A 17,210-nucleotide genomic window follows, 5' to 3' on the forward strand; every position below is an offset into this window, starting at 1 on the left:
CTAGGTCTAGATCAGACTTTGCTAGGACCACTCTTCAGGGGCTCCTGGACCAGCCCCCTTCCATCTCTCAAATATAGTAAGCTACTGCAAGGATACTGCAACAGTGATGTATAATGACCATTGTACAGCTGTGTAAGTAAACTTACCATAACAGTAGATGTTGGAATGATCACTGCTGCAGTAGCTGCTCCCTCCCTCTACCCACTTTATTTTTTTGGTATGTTGTTTATGTAAGGATGTGTATACTTGTCTTTTGCCCCTAGCATTGTCCTTTCAGGGTTCAGCTTGCCTCTCTCTCTTGGCATGAAAGTTCTGAAGGTCTTGACACCCAAAGCTGTCTTTTAAGTCAGCTCAACCTGACTGTGGTGGTATGGGTTTGTGGAAGGAGCCCTGAAGCTTTGGAAGCTGTCCGACCATTATATCCTTGGCAGGCTAAAACCATAGCTAAGGCTATTACGGTAGTGATAATGCGAACATTTAGTTTACAGTGTTTACTTACACAACTGTACTTTCTTTAGCTTTGTGTACGAGACTTTTCTACCCAGGCCGCCACTGTAAAAGGGCCTTGTGCCCACCTGGAATTTACCAGTAAAAATAAATAAATAAATCGAGCATAGTTTGATCAGTAGTTTTTGCCACATATCACTGCTGAATGAAAAAAAAACTAATGAAAAATCTCTGGAAGTAGTCTGGGTGTTTTTGTTAAATGAAGAAAAAGGTACATTGCAGTTCATTCAAAAATCTGGAGGAAAATTTCTGAGCATAAGTGCAACTATTCTTTGAAAGACAAAGTAATAACAGTAGCCAACCAGCACTTTCCTAACGCTGTTATAAAGTTAAAATTGAAGAGTGAAAACTGATGAAGGAAAATGCTTCCATCTTCATTTTCATAAAATTATTTGCATTTTTCTGAATAATAGATGTTTAGATATTTTATAAATATATGTGATATGGCACACCCTTAATGTTGTTTATTTAGTAATTAAGGTGCAGTGTTGCAGTTGTTTTCATATGTAAAAGCTCCTCATCATCTGAGCTCTTACTATGTCTGCATGTAATTTTATTGTGGACTGGCTGATTATCTTTGGACAACTTAACTACATAGTGAGATGTACTTATTACTGCAAAGGCCTTGTTTTTCATCATTGATTAGCCAGGCTTTGAGGTAATAAGGTGCATGAAAGAGGAAGCTGTTCTGTGGTATCATAAGCGAGAAAGGAAGGAAATGAGTCTAACAAGCTTCTAGCTGATGCCACAAGTTGTTTAAATTGTCTGCTTTGTGATGAGTGTTAACATTTGATTTTGTTTGTCTAGCAGAGAAGCTGATTCATTATGCATATTGGAATCCAGCTTTGTTCACATATATAATGGGCACTAAATGACACACACTTCAGGGCAAGTAAGCTGCTCAAGGTTTTCAGACAATTGCAGACCTCTGGGAGTAGTGTATATGTATGGTTAGTTCAGTCCTTGGGGAGAAAACCACTAATTTGCTGTTTCTGCAACCTGCTGTCAGTGTGGGAGCAGAACTGTTCCCTGAGGGGACAGTTCTTTTGCTGCAGTAGTGTGTGAAAAACTGCATTGAAAACAATGTTGAAAAACAAAATGCATGTGAGGAGTCTCCTCTTATTTTTCTTAGTTCTTAAGCTTACTAAGCTATTGAGGATATCTCTCTTGAAGTTTATTTTCCATTTCATATCGTCCTATTATTATTTTATTGATGTTGATCTTGGTAGTGCATCAAGGGAATAAAGTATAACTAAGAAGCAAGGAACCCTCCTGACACGGGCAGGATAGTTGTACTTATTATCATAAACATTGTACAACAGGCAGCTTGTGGTTTTCATTGTTTGCCCTCTCTTTGTAAGCATTAATGAAGTGCAGCATGGTCACTGCATTTTGCAAACTTTCAGGAGTTGTGAAATACATGAACTCTATCTTGAACTTGCAGAAAGTTCAGTTTGCTTGTCATCATGCTCCCAGTGTCGGAATTCACAGAACAGTAGTAGAAGCACAGATGTGCTGTGCACTGCAAAGGTAACTAGCAGATTCAAACAGTGCAACACTTGTATGATTTCTGTTGCATTCATTACTGTAAGGCTGCTAAACTGTTGCTTATTGAGGAAGTAATATGGCAACTCTTGTTTTTGTAGGTAGCAGCTCTAATTTTTCACTTGAATAAGGCTACTAATATATTTCTTGTGAATACATCAAGGTTTTGCATTTTGGTCAAAGGATGATTCAGGAAGAGGTATTCCTGTGTATCTTTTAGTTTGAATAAGACATTGTACAATTAATTTTTTCTTCTCCACTTTTCTATTATAAAACAGATTTCGTGAACTGCCACATTATGCTACCAGTGAGGCATACATTTTAACTGTCCCTGATTTTGTTTCAAATCTTTGCCCTCTCTCTCGCAACATTTTCGACTTTCTGGCAAGTCACTGAGGATTATAATCAGTCAATAATGCCAAACAGAGTTTCATACTTGCTATTGTTCTGAAAACACATGCTACTGCAAAACATGTTAAACTTTTTATGTGAATTAGAGTAGTATTAAATTGTTCCTGGTTTTAGGATTTTTTTAACACCTTTTCTGAAGTATCACGCAAGACCTAGGCAAAGATTTATATAAAAGAAAGCAAATCGTATTAACATGTTCCCAGTTACATTATATATCACGTGTTCTTTTGTGTAACTATCATCAATCTAACATTACATAAATTGATCAATTCCTGCCTTTCCTTAAACCTCACTCCTCTGCCAGAACATTATTCTGCATGTATTCCCACAATTTTTATTTCTATGTAATTTCCTCCTACCTTTTTTTAAAGATCCCACTTCCGTTTTTTTTTTTAATCTCTGCTACAATATTCAGTATTTCAAATATAGTTAGTTTGCTTTGATTTAAATTTTCTAGTAATTATTTTTTTGTTAACCACCAGAATTAAATGTAGCAAGGACTTGCTGTGTCTAGGAAATTCAGATCCTGTGTTCCAGCTCAAAAGAATCATTTCTTGAATTACACCCAATTAGGGAATTTATAAAGTCTGCTAACTCCTTACACTTCCGAAACATTTGCTCCCAATTGCTCCTTTCTTCTCCATCACACCTCCATCATTTGCTGTCTACCAGAGGAAAAATTATTTGGAGTCTGCTTGGGGTATAAAAATACCTATGCAAACACTTCCAAGGAAAAATTCTAAATATTCTACTAGCCTTATTACATACATGGGAGCCATACATATGCTCTTCCATTGTTTCATTGTAAATTGCTTATCCATTCTTTCTTCCCAAAATTTTCTAACGTCTTCTAATTTATTACTGTAGTTAAATGCAATATTTTATATGCCCTACTAATTATGCCTTTTTAACAGCAGCTTCTGTTCTAGACTCGGCTAAAAATTCTACTTAGAGCAGGTCTTTCACTTAGGATTCCCCTCTCCCTTTCTCTGTGCCTTTACTCTGTTAATCCCTGGTTGGGAAGGCAGTCCCTAGCCTGCAGTCCAAATGTCTTCTTGGCCTCATCCCATTCTGTTACCTTTCACTTTCTGGTAATTTTCCCAGTGCCGTGGTTCCTTTGCCAGTTTTATCCAGTAAATTCCATCCCCCTTGTATTCTCTGTACCTTAATTGCAGTCATCACCTTCTGCAAAATTTCCTTTCTCCTTTCTTGTGTTGGCTTAGGTCTTGTATTCGTAAAGTAGCCGAAAGTATTCTTATATACTGTGTGGCTATTCTCCTTAAGATCGGCATCCAAAATTCCACTCTCTCTGCCTGTTTCTTGAATTCCCCCTCGTTTCATTCATTCCTTTCCATTTTGACTTGTAGCTTTTTTCCTGTGTTAGTATATAAGCCCAACTATGTAGCCCTAAAATATCCCTTCAGATTGGGTAATTCTAAACCAGTTCCTTCTGTTGGAAGATCAACTTATCCCACTTGACTCTTGCTGTTTTACCCTCCCAGATAAGTTTCTTCAGCTCTTTATTATTGTCCACAGCTTCTCCATGGTTGATAAAAACATTTTCACTGCCTATAACTTGCTGTCCATATTCATAAACAAGAGCTTCCAGTTTCTCAGTTTTTGTATTACCTTTTTGTTAGTCTCTTCCAACAGATTCTTAGGTGCCATAACTGTAGCTGTTTTAATCCATGCTCCTAAATACTTCATTTTATTGTGAGCCCATAAATATGGGTATTGCTGAACCAATTCATGAGTGGGTACATAATTTACAGCTATAGCCTTTGTTTTATCTTCATTAATTTTATATTTCCAAAATATTTAACTATCCCAAAATGTTCCGCAACAGGTCACATAGCTACTCAGGAAGTGGTAGGGCAAAACCATTCATAAGACCATTCTAAAAACTACAAAATTAATGCCTTAAGCCACGTGCTTGTAAAACTAGTTGATAGAAACCTTATTATTCAAACCAGGGGGTGAATCTGCTTTTAATAAAATAATGCACCTAAGTTCAAAATGTTCAGTAATGTCAAGTATCCCCTCCTCTAATGGTACATTCAGTGCACTCTAAAACAGTAAATTTAAAACAATGAGCAGAGCCCGAATCAAATACATGTTTAGCTAAAGCATTTGTAAGTTTTTAGTTGCGAATGTCTCAAACATGTTCAGGTATTCTGTCTCTCAGCAGCTGGTTTGTTTTTCCTACATAAAAACTGCTGCACACTTGATATTTTACATAATTAATCACATTCAAACTCCTGCAGTCAGCATAAAAGTCAAACTGGATTTGATAGCACAAAGAGAAATGTCCAATAGAGCTTATAGTCATAATATGTTTGCATGCTTGACTAGATTGACATGAAAAAGTATATGCACGATCCAACAAAGGAAGACTGTTGCATTTGGTATATTTATAACACCATTCTCTTTTTAAAGATTTATTATTGCGAAACGAGAATCTCTGTGTGGATCCTAGTGCCCTTCTGACTGTTTTATTTGTCATCAAAACTGGCCAGTTCTTTTTTATAATCTCACAAATCACTCCTACATTCCTTGAGTATGTAAGTACAACTTGAGGCGTGACAGTTTGTCTATCTGACCTATTAAGTTCTATTTCATTATATTCCTTAAAATAGGGTTGTGCAGTAGTTTCCCTTAGTGGACATACTTCAGATACTGCTTCATTGACTTCCTTACAAGAGTAGCCTCTTGCCAAGAACCATTCAGACATCTCTGCTAGTGCTTCATCTGCATTACTCTCCATATTGTGAAGCCTTGATGTTCTAAGCAGCTAACCTTTCAGCACATTCCAAGTGACGTGTCTGGGGTGCATGCTGGTTTTATGCAAGATGTTCTTTTTGCAAGACTTCCTAAAAATCTTAGTCTCTATTTTGCCACGTACGTCCTTGGATACAGTAATGTCTAAAAATCAATTGATTCACTCTAAAAGTGATAGTAAATCTCAGAAAGGTAGTTGTGGTATGTAAATCAACAAAAGATGAGAGAGTATCAGATGTACCTTTCCATATCAAAAAGATGTCATCCACAAAACGTCTATAGTAGCTGATGTCCACAAATGGATTTGAATAAATAAATTCATATTCCCATTGGGCTAAGACCAAATTTGCTTATGAATTGGCACATGCTGTACCCATTGCCACCCCAACGCACTGTAGATAAAAAGCATCTTCAAAGGTAAACACATTATTCTGTAGGACTAGTTCAAGAAGCAAACATATCAAAGTCACTTTGTAGAAATGTCACGATTCCTGAACAAAAAAGCTGTAACATATTCAATGCCAACGTCATTCAGAATGACAGTAAAAAGTGAATTAATGTGAAGAGTAACCAGGAGAAGTTGCTCAGTATTACCAAGTTCTTTATACCAAGCATAAAAGTCATTCAAAAAATGTGGATCTTTAAGGACACTGAGTACACCATCTAAAATAGGACTCAAGGATTTTTCCACAAAAATAGATAATGCCTGTGTCACCCATCCCCTGCTAGAGACAATTGGTCTCATGGGGAGGGCATTCAAATTCTTGTGCACCTTAGGTAGCCCATATAAAACAGGTATAACTGGATGCTGACTTGAAAAATAATATAAGTCTAAAGAAATCAGGCCAGTCGTATGCAAATCAAAAACATAGAACTCAGCCTTATTAATCAGACCTTCAACCTGTTGCTTCAGAAGGGGTATATAGGTGTTTGCATCATCTAACATTTGACGCATCTTATAAGATAATGCTCTTTGTCCATAAGGACTATACCTCCACCTTTATTGGCTGGACGAATCTCAAAACAAGCATTTTCATGTCTTTAATGCAGTATATTCATCTGGAGATGTGCTGAAAAAGGAGGCTCTATCATGAAGTGCAAAACTTCTACATAAATCATTCTCACAAAGATTAACAAATATCAATCAATGGATGCATATTGGGCATAATTGGTTTCTTAAAGCAAGTGGAGGCAGACGCTTCTTGTTATTAAACATTAAACTTAAATTAGCATTTCTGGTGAATAATTTCAAATCAATATTAGTATCAGTAGTATTTGATTTCTTGGCTGGTATGAAGGACAGGCCTTTATTCAACAAACTGTTTTGATCACAAGTCAAATCAAAAGAAGAAATAATAAAAATTAAACTTTTTTGAGTCTTGTTCCTTGTATTTGCCCTGGTTCAAGGAGTGAATGTGTCGACTTCAGGACCACCCCTCCTATAATCTGTCTCTATAGGTAGAGGTTCTATGAGAGAAAAATAGGGGGCTGAAGATGTACCAGACACAGTTACTTCAGGTGGTTGTACCGTTAAAGAGCCATTACTATTATTAGGTGCCTCACTAGTATCATGGGCCATTGTAATACTATTATAAGATGTTGTACAGAATGATGTGTCTGCAGTGTTGGTTCTGTCACAAGGCCAGGAAAAAACATTGCCTTTACTAAAATTAAGTAAATCTCTTATTAGTTTTTTCCTTTTTATCATTTGCAGTTTTGACTCATAGGCTAAAATATTGTCAAATCAACCAAGTAAGCTTTATGTTGTTCAGAAGCAAATTTACTCATTATGCCTGTTTGCAATTTCTTAATCTCACATAAAAGTTCTTCCTCGGGTTTAAAAAAAGTTAATAAGCTTTAATAAGCTTCATGTAATGAAAGCTCACCTGTAAGTTAATTGATTGCCAGTTTTTCAGCAGTTCAGGATAACTTGTACCATAAGTAGGCATCTTCAGAATGTGTAACCCTTGTGGTATGACCTTATGATGAAGTGCAGCTTCTAAATGTAGACGTTGTCATTGAAGATGCTTAAATTTGAACATCTCATTTTCTAGCACCATAAATGCTTCAGATGTATTTGAGTCCATTTTGTAATCAGCAGAAGGAGCATTTGTAGATATGTAAAGCAATAGATTAGCTTCAAAAAACAACAGTTGTTGAAAATGATCCATACCAGAAATGCAAGTCCTATTGGGATTATATCCAAGTTCCAAATTATGCCCTTCAGCCATGTTTCACTGGTAAAACCAAACAACAAGGATGAACAACAAACAGAAGTATACCAGATGAATGAAGGTCGAGTTAGCACAAAGTACAATCCAACAGGTAAAAACAAGCTCGACCACAACAGCTGACACACATAAAGCTTTAATAAGAAAAAAAAAACAACCCCCCCCCCCCCCCAAAAAGTAAAAGGTAAGCACTTTCATGGCTGGAGGACACTTCTTCAGACCATATTACTTCATAGAATATGTAGCACTGTTAAAAGTACAAGTTACCCAGTCAGAAAAAACAATCAGGTCACATGGCTACTAAGTAAGTGGTAGGGAAAAACCATTCATAAGACCATTCTAAAAAACTATAAAAGCAATGCCTTAAGCTACTTGCTTATAAAACTGGTTTGATAGAAACATTATTATTCAAACCAGGGAGTGAATCTGCTTTTAATAAAATAATCCACCTGAGTTTAGCACATAAACGTTCAATGCACTCTTAAACAGTAAGTTTAAAACAGTGAGCAGATCCAGAATCAAATACATGTTTAGCTAAAGAATGTGTAAGTTTTTTTGTTGCGAATGTCCCAAACATGTTCAAGTATTCTGTCTTTCCTACTTAAAAACTGCTGCACACTTGACATTTTGCATAAGAAATCACATTCAAACTCCTGCAGTCAGCATAAAAGTCAAACTGGATTTGATAGCACAAAGAGAGATGTCCAACAGAGCTTGTAGTCAGGGAATGCAAATGCTTCCATTGCCGTACTCCTAAAATCCACAGTTACTCTGTCGAATGCTTTCTGTGCATCAAGACCCGCCAACAACAGCAGTGTTTTCTTTTATTTTTCTTCCCTCTGGATCATCACTATTCTGTTAATCTTGTCACATGTTTGCCTCCCCTCCACAAAACCACACTGATCCATATCTATCAATTTAGGCAACACCTTTGCCATTCTTTTAGTTGTTATGGACATAGTCACTTTATATTCCTGGTTTAAAATTGAAATGGACTTTATGAAGCTGGATGTGATGAGTCTTTGCTGTCTTTGGGTGTTACAGCCACCACAGCTTTCTTCCAGGATGATGGTGCTTCCCTTCCTTTCAGAATATTGCTAAACATAATATCCCAGATCTTTATCACTTTCTTCCCTCCTAGCTTCCAAACTTCCACAGGAATGCCACCTATTCCTGGAGACTTTCCATCCAATTGATTTTACTTCACCATTTTTATCTTATTTCCTCCTATCTTAACTGCTAATTGTTGAGCCTCTTCTGCCTCTAACTTTTGCATACTTACATTTTCTATAAGTATTTATATTTGTGCTTTTTCTTGATTTCCAAATTTCTCTGCTTTACACAAATGTTAATTTCCAAAGTATCTCAAATATCTTTACATGATCTCTAGTTACTTTTCTGGCTTATGGCTCTCTAGGTTTGGCAACAGTCCTCTGTACTTTTTGTTACCTATGTTGTGCTTAAAGATTTTGTGCTCTGGAATTATTATCAAAAACAATTGCTTAATAGCAGTCTTTCTAAACTCACACATATTATCCTGATACTTCCTTTTTTTTTTCTTTAGCACTCTGCAGTTGCTCCTTTCTTGTTTTGTGAGATTCTCCTTATTCTGCAATACTTTAAAACTTTGCCATCCCCTATAAATCCTGTTACTTCTTAAATATATCTTTTTCATATTTCTATCCTAATTTTAAACTCTATTTTCATTTTATCCCACTCACTAGCTATAACTTCTGAAGATGTTTCTAGTTTCTGTCTTCCCTAATAACTGTATAAAATTCCTGTCTTTTTAACAGGTAGGTAGTGAAGCAACAGTGTCTCATTATTACTTCATTATCCTGCAATTTTGTCTTCATTTTTACTGGCACATGATCTGAAGTAGTTACAGGATATGTATTGAAGCTTTCAAATAAATGCACATTTTCTCATGAAATATGATTTATGTTTAGTCTAGGCCATTTATTTTACCTTGGGGAATAATACGTAAATTCTCTGAGTTCCTGCTTCCATACCAAACATTTTCATACATTTCTTAAGAAATCTATCCTCTTTTATTACATTTTCCCTTCTAGGTCATCCAGATTCATCCTCACCGTTGCAAATAAAGTTCATGTCCCCACCTACAATTAATATTCCCTGCTGAAAGCTGATTATTTCTCCCAAAAATTTCTTAAGGTCTGTAATAGCAGTTTTGGTTGGAATACAAATACATCCCAGCAGAAATCCTCCACCTTTGCCAATAGCCCCTTAATAGTACAAATTTACCATTATCTACTTTTCCTCTTCTATCACTATTGAAGTTCCTCTAGCAATAAGTATAAATACTACCTTTTCTTTTGTCCCTCATACTCTGCTGAACTTCCATCCTGAAATCCTTTATCAAATTCGCATGCTCATTTCTTTCCAAATGTGTTTCCTGTAGCATTGCTATTTGCATTCTGCATTTCATAGTATAGTTTAGTAGTCTTACCTTTTTGTCTGTACCTGTGAGGACATTAACATTCCAAAGTAGTATGTATAGCATAGCCATTATTATAAGTTATCATTCCTACCTATTACACATGACAACTTTTTTAAATATCTATTTCCAGCTTTTGTGTTGCATGCACCCACTAATGTTTGGTAGGTTGATCTTGTATAAGCCTGTTTCTTGTCGTCTCCATTTGAACCCATGTCACATTTTTCAAGATTTTGTTTTAATGAAAACCCTCAAACAAAAAAGCAAACACACTCACAAAATGCCCAGTAACCTATCAACTTAAACCAAATACACAACTGAGTATATTATAAAGTAATGTTTAACCTTCCTGGTAGGAACAATTGTCCCAAATTGAGAGCTGCATCCACAGGCATTACCTAACCTAAAATTAAGTTTATCCATTCTAAAGGATATGTTACAGCCTGTCCTCTTACTTAAATTGCGGTCTGTTTTTTTTTCTTATCTGTGTTGCCATCCCAGATGTTAAAAACTGCTTGAATGCTTTCAGAAAACAGTAGCGTTAAGAAAAAGTGCATTGACTATGTTTAGGTAAAACCAAATTGTACACTGTTCTAGTAAATGCATTAAAATATTTAAGTATCAAGATAGCTGCTGTGTATTATTCACATCCAGTAATTTCGGACTTGTATTTTACTGAGCTGCTTACAATTCCTTCAGCAAACAATGCCAGAACTCTCGATATTTATTGCCTGCAGTTGTAGTCAGCTTATCTCCATAGAAACATAAAAACAGAATGTATAGCTGCCCACTCCTCGACTCATACTGGACATTTATTTGCTAAAGGATAACTTTTCATTACATTTGGTGTTTTCTGTTGGTTTTAAAGCTCACATGTGTGCAAAAAAATTGTTATTAGATTAAGCCAAGGGAATAATACAGACATTCACCTATACAGATGTAAGACAGAAAATCTCAACTCTGCATATATTATAATCAGTGCACTTTTACTCTCCATCCCCCAACCCAACAGCCCAAGATTATGGCACATTAACGTAAATTTGCTTTTGTCTAGCCATTCTTCTCTTTTTACATTGTAATGCCTACATTTCTTAAACCTAAAATGGTATTTGTAATGCCTACATTTCTTAAACCTAAAAAGGTATTTGTATCATTGTCACATATAACAGTCACTGAAAAGACTAACCCTTATGCCCCCATTTTAGATAACCCTGACTACATACTACTTAAATCTGCTTTACTATATGAGATGCAATTTATATCATGAATTTTTTATACAAATACTAAGAACAAAAATTGTTTTACTTAGTTATTTTTTCTCCTGTGTAGTGTCCTTTCAAGCATTAATCACATGAAGTGGGGTATATGCTCTTCAGTCCACCCAAAATTTAACGAAGACAACAAAAGTCCAATCTCTCTCAGCCACTTTTTCTTGTAAAGCCATATTTTGCAAATGTGATTGATGCTCTGTAATATCACATTTATTCACTAATTTTAGTGTTGCTGGTCTTTTTCCTGTTCACCTCCATCTTCCAACACCAGACTCTGGTTAAAGTTCAAAGTACTCCCAATTCTTCTAGTCAACATCTGTGCTTTTTTTTCTCTCTTTTTTTCTGGAAAATTGGAAAAGGTTTCACTGGCAAAATTTCTCTGAGCTTTATTATAGGTTCATAGGTACACTAGGCTAATGACCACCAGCGCCTTTATAAATATCCATGCAGTCCAATCCAAATGTGTACCTAGGTGTCATGGGCATCTCTTATGAGGTGGTATATTAGTTTGGAAGTTTCTAGAATTAATGGGAGGGGGTATGTTAGTTTGGGCATTACTCTCTGTCTCTACCAGAGACGGAGGGGCCAGACCCAGGGTGAATTTATGATTTCCCATCTCTTGGTTAAAGTTATGCTTAGAGTTAGGGATGAAATTTGCTGCACGTGGATGGGGAGGTCTGTTCCAGCGCATGGAGATCCTCCGAGATACACACATTTTTGCTTAGGCTGGTACTTCTGGCTTGATTCGATAGTTCAAAAGCAAGTACTACCCAAGGAAATTACAGTTAGCATCTCAGTGCAATTCTTCAATAAATAGCAAAACGAAAGAATATAATTTTGGGAATAAGGCAGTCAACACTTTACCTCTTAACAGGACTTACTTTTTTTTAGTTTTTTTTGTGTGCGTTTTGAAGGACATTTGCCTTCAATATAGTAAATATGTGGAAGCACAGTAAATTAAGAGCTGTAATAGTGCTAATAAAACTTAGTTATGTTATGAAGTAAGCTCTTTAAATGTATTTGTATCCAGAAAATCATTTATTTTATTTTATCTAAGTATCTGTATGTTACTTTCATGTCATAATTTTACATAGTTGCAAACACCTTGTGTGAAAGAGGTCATAAGAGAGCTTACTATGTTGGAGTTTTAGGCAAAAAACTGGGGTCTCCTGCAATTTTATCATTTTCATAAACATGATTAGTTAATCCAGCTCTGGTGATGTAGAGGGTTAAAGCCCTGACTACAGCCCAGGTGACTGGAGTTAGAATAGCTACTTGAGTGCCTGATGACTTTGTTAGAAAAGGATAGTCATGGCCATCCATGGGAGAGGGTGGGGTGGTGACATGGCTGGAGTAACAAGGTGGCTGACCGAGCTGCAGATCCAGGCCCAAATGCCTGAAATAGGCCCTGCTGCTTCTATTCCCAGTTTAGTCTGAAATCCTGTGCTGTGATCACAACAAACAAACAAACAAATAGATCCCTTATATTTATCAGCTGTTGGCCAGTAATCCAACACAAGGTAGGGGCAGCTATGGAAGTTTCTAGAATTAATGGGAGGGGGTATGTTAAGGGTGGTGATGCAAATGCAAGGCTTTGAGGGTTGGCATTAACCTTATCAAGCCACCACCTGCTGGTAGCCCTCATCACTGGTGTGCAGAAGTGTACACTTGCATGTGAATGGCATTGTTGACCTCTGCCTTGACTCTGGTCATACATCCCCTCATCCAGGAGTGGGGTTAGATTATTATTAGGTCACCGGTAAGGGCATAAAGCACCCTTAGGGTGACCTGAATGATGCATCTTTCTAGACAGTTATTGATCTGATCTTGAATTAAATTCCTGATTAAGGGAATTTGTAATCTGCTTGTGGGGGAGACTTAATGATCTGAGGGTATGGGGCAAAAAAAATTATATTTAAAAAACAGAACATAATTAATAGACTGCAGCTTGTTAGGCTGATGAATTATTAAAGACTTGTGTCATTATGCAGTCATAAATAGGTATGGCGAAACTTTTCAGGGAGAATTTTCTTATTTTGCGTGATACATTATTAAATGAATGTATGTAAATGCCTTTTTAAATGTATTTGTGTTTTGAGAGGGTCTTAATGGTGGTCTTATGTGGTCTGCTGTGAGACTTTTGGATTTATAAGGCCATTCTGGAGGGTACATTGTCATGACCAATCCAGTCTTTTAACTAATAAGAGGAGTCTGCTGCATGGAATTCTGCTCAGCTTTGTGCTCCTCCTCAGTGTAAAATTGTACAATTGTGTGAGATATTTACTTCAGTAATCTTCTTTTTTTATTTATGGATTTTATTTACTGGGACTTTTTCAGCAACTGCCTGGAACAGAGGTCGTTCTTCATGGGATAGTAACAATTCTTTTATATAATTCATAGCAGAGTACATAAATATGATCTGTTTTACAATCCAGAAGTATTGAGCTTTTAGAAAAAGAGAGTGAATCTGTTACAGCAGCAATTAATCCTTTGGTGTGTTCCACTAAGGTGTGTGCTTTCTTTTCAGGTACTTGGAATGTGTAAGCTGTTTGAAGTGCTTGTAATTTTTGTGGGGTGGGGTTAGATTCATTAGTTTAATTTCTTTTTATAAGAACTGTAATGTCTGGTCAGTACCCCACTGGACTGCCAATAAAAAGTTACGTCCCTTACTATCCTGGTTCAGTAACTGAGGAGCTTCAGTCCTCACTACTGACTTTAATGTTTAACCATCACTTAAACAGGAGTAATATTTCAGAATTTCCCCCTAAGAGCACAGCAGGAGCACACACTGTAAGCTGGGACTGGACTTTATATTTCTGTCCACCCCAAATATAGCTCCTTATTAAACCACGAAAAACAGCAAACTGACCAAATGAAACAGCAGACACAGAAAAAACAAATTCCAGCTAGAAAACTTTAAAGTTTTGTGTAAAATACTGCTTAAAATAAAAATTGTGTTGTAAGCCCTTTAGTTTGAACCAGTAGCCAAACTTCACCAGACATTATTCATAAATAAAACACACATTTAAATACTAGCACCTAATGTGTAATTGGTCGAAAACTCCTCCTTATAATAGCCTAGTATTTAAATGTGTGTTTCGTTTATGAATAATGTCTGATGAAGTTTGGCTACTGGTTCTAATGAAAGCGCTTACAATGCAATTTTTATTTTAAGCAGTATTTTGTAGCTGGAATTTGTTTTTTCCTGCGGCTGCTGTTTCACAAGTCCGTATTTACACACAAGCAATGTGTCCCAGTTTAAGACCTCTGATACACTCGCACTTAAATTAAATCTCTCACACACAAAAACGTCTGGGAAAGCCTACACATATTTCCAGCTGTGCCCCTTTCACAGAATAAAATGGTAACCTGCTGCCACCAATCGGTGTGTCACATGCCCTTTCAAAGGGGTGTCCAGTTATTAAAATTAGATATTAAAACAAATGGTAGAAAGTGACCTAAAACAGGTGGGCTTTCAGAGTGGCCTGGGAAGTTATCAAAGCAGGTATATGCACTCTCAAATCACTAAAGAAAATGCTGATTGACCAGCCACAATATAAGTTAATAAAAATATTTAATGAGCACAGTGATTAAAAAATATAAAACAGTAATTTCCAATAAACAAACAGAACTATCATCAGGAAAATGAAATCAGTACTGTAGTATAGAAATCCAACATTTAGAAAAACTCTAATTAGTTGTAATTTTCCTGTCTGACTAAAGAAACACTGTACCTGATCTAATCTAAATTATTAGAGCAGAGCAAAGGCAGGCTTACGGTTCTTGGTGAGTCCTTTTAGGCATCCACTGCACAGTACAGCTGTGAACAACTGACAGCTGCAACTGTCAACTGGATGTTTACTGTAACTACTGACTTCAACTGTTTTCAGCAGGCTGTTTTGTAGACCAGCTGTCACAACTGTTCCAGTTCTAATTTTCAATTCATGTTTTGAAAATTTTTGAAAATCAATCAACAGTTGTTTATTAAAATTCCTTCCTGTCTTTCAGCCTCTTACAGTAACACATAGCAACTGTCAACTTTCCAATGATATCTGCAGATCAGCTGATTGAGACAGTCTGCATTTAGAATCTTCTTCACAAATATGCGCAGTTAGAAATGTAAAGGAACACTGTTCAAATCTTTAAAACATTCTGGACAAACAGATTACAAATCAACATGCAAGAACTTATTTATAATATCACAGCTACTCATGCTGGTATATAATACACATTAATCTTAAATGATATACAAAACCTTCAGCCAGACGTGGTAGCACAGAGACCGTCTTAATTTCTTCACAAGTACCAACAATAAGATAGCACCTTTATTTATATTTTCTATGTAAGTGAACTGGATGACTAGTGCTCCATTTCAGTAATGTAAAAAAAATTCAAGAACTCTGAGAACAGACGAGCTCAGATTGCATTATTCTGTTAAAAGCTTAAAATCACCATTAGATAGGACATAGGGCTTTTGCATTGTTAAAGATGTTGGTGCCAGTTCTTTCTACTGCAGACTTGCATTACTAGCTGTTTAGAATTGAGATTTATGACTTTGGTAACCACACTTATGTGTCTGTGTTCTGTGCCCTTGAGAAGCTGCTTTTTTAGTTGCATTGTGGTGGGCAAGTTCAGTGTGGATAGATGTTCTTCATTAGATCAATGTTGCGGTAGCCATGACTATAAGGGATGTATCCTGCCAAGGATCAGACATCTGACCACTATACAAAACTTTGAACCCCTACCTCTTGTACTGTACATCCACACTTAGCACAAAAGTATGTACTGGTATAAGAGGGACATACAGGTGTGAAAAAAATGAAAAACGTTCATGCTGTAAAGTACACTTAAGCTGACTTCTTGTCACCTCACTGTTATGAGTTTTTAGGGTAGTCTTTTGGTAGATAAGTATCCTTTTTGGGAACCTTCCTTTTTCTAAAGAATAGTTTATTTAAATTTTCTTACATCTGTTGGGAAGGGTATTGATTATGTGATCAACAAATTCATGATAAGGAAGCCCATTCCTTTTTTTAAGGGAATGAAGGTATAAAAGTAATACAGTGCTCTGTCAGATATGTCTTTTGTTTACTCCTACAACCTTAAAGAATTGAAAAAAATCTTTAAAAATTGTTTCTAGAAGATAGGCAATTTAAATGTTTGGTATGTAAGACCATGACAACTACATCGTTTTTGGGTGAATTCCCTCCCCCAGAGGAAAAAGAAAAAGGTTTTGAAAGAGGTTTCCAGGGAATTCTGGACTTTACCATCCAATTTGTATTGTGGGTCAGATTTCACTGCTGATTCTTTTGAGGTGCCTTTGCCCTTGTCCCTATAGACTTTTTCTCCAGGTTCCTCTGTCTCCTTTCAGGACACCACTGAGGTCTGGGATTTAAGCACATGTGTTCAGACTGTATGTTAGACAAAGGCCAAGAAGTTAGAACCTAGGATCATAATATCTGAGCTAAGTATTGCTGAGGAAGGACATAGCTGGATATTTGATGGAGGTCAGACCGTCTGTGCCCCTGATAAGAACTTAATGCTAAAGCTGTTAAAAAGAAGACTGCAAAGACAAAACATGTGTTACCACCTTCTTTCCCTTCTGTCCAGAACACTTCTCAAGAAGACTGGTTTAATTTTGCTTAAAGCCTATTTAAGGCAATCCAGTCTCTTTAGCCTTTGCCTCCAGTTCTTACACTGGTTAAGAAAGAGAAATCCCACCCTTTCTCAGATGAAAAAATCCTATCAGAAACAGATAATTAGGGCTTTGCTCCATCTCTGTTATCCACCTCATTCCTTCTGAGTCTGCATCAGAAGATACCCTCTCCTAAGGCTCTCCCAATTAGGACATTTATTTTGGGGGTACAGTGTTAAAATTAAGTTAGGCAAGTGTCAGACTCTCAGAAGAGATGACATGAATTGTTAGGCATGGATTCCCTTAAACTAGTATCCATTTTCCCAGTTGTAAGGGGCCTTGGATGATGCCTTTGCTTCTTCCCCTCTTTCCCCTGA

General features: G+C 36.5%; 1 protein-coding gene across 1 annotated transcript in view; it reads left to right on the plus strand.

Annotated features, from left to right (window-relative positions):
• The window catches only part of PACS1 (phosphofurin acidic cluster sorting protein 1), a gene marked incomplete in the record, with an annotated part of 1,397,033 nt that overhangs the window by 258,100 nt on the left and 1,121,723 nt on the right, over positions 1 to 17,210 (plus strand).

This window comes from Protopterus annectens, chromosome 6.part1, assembly GCF_019279795.1.
Source record: "Protopterus annectens isolate FY-2018-M chromosome 6.part1, PAN1.0, whole genome shotgun sequence".
Taxonomy (NCBI): Eukaryota; Metazoa; Chordata; order Ceratodontiformes; family Protopteridae; genus Protopterus; species Protopterus annectens.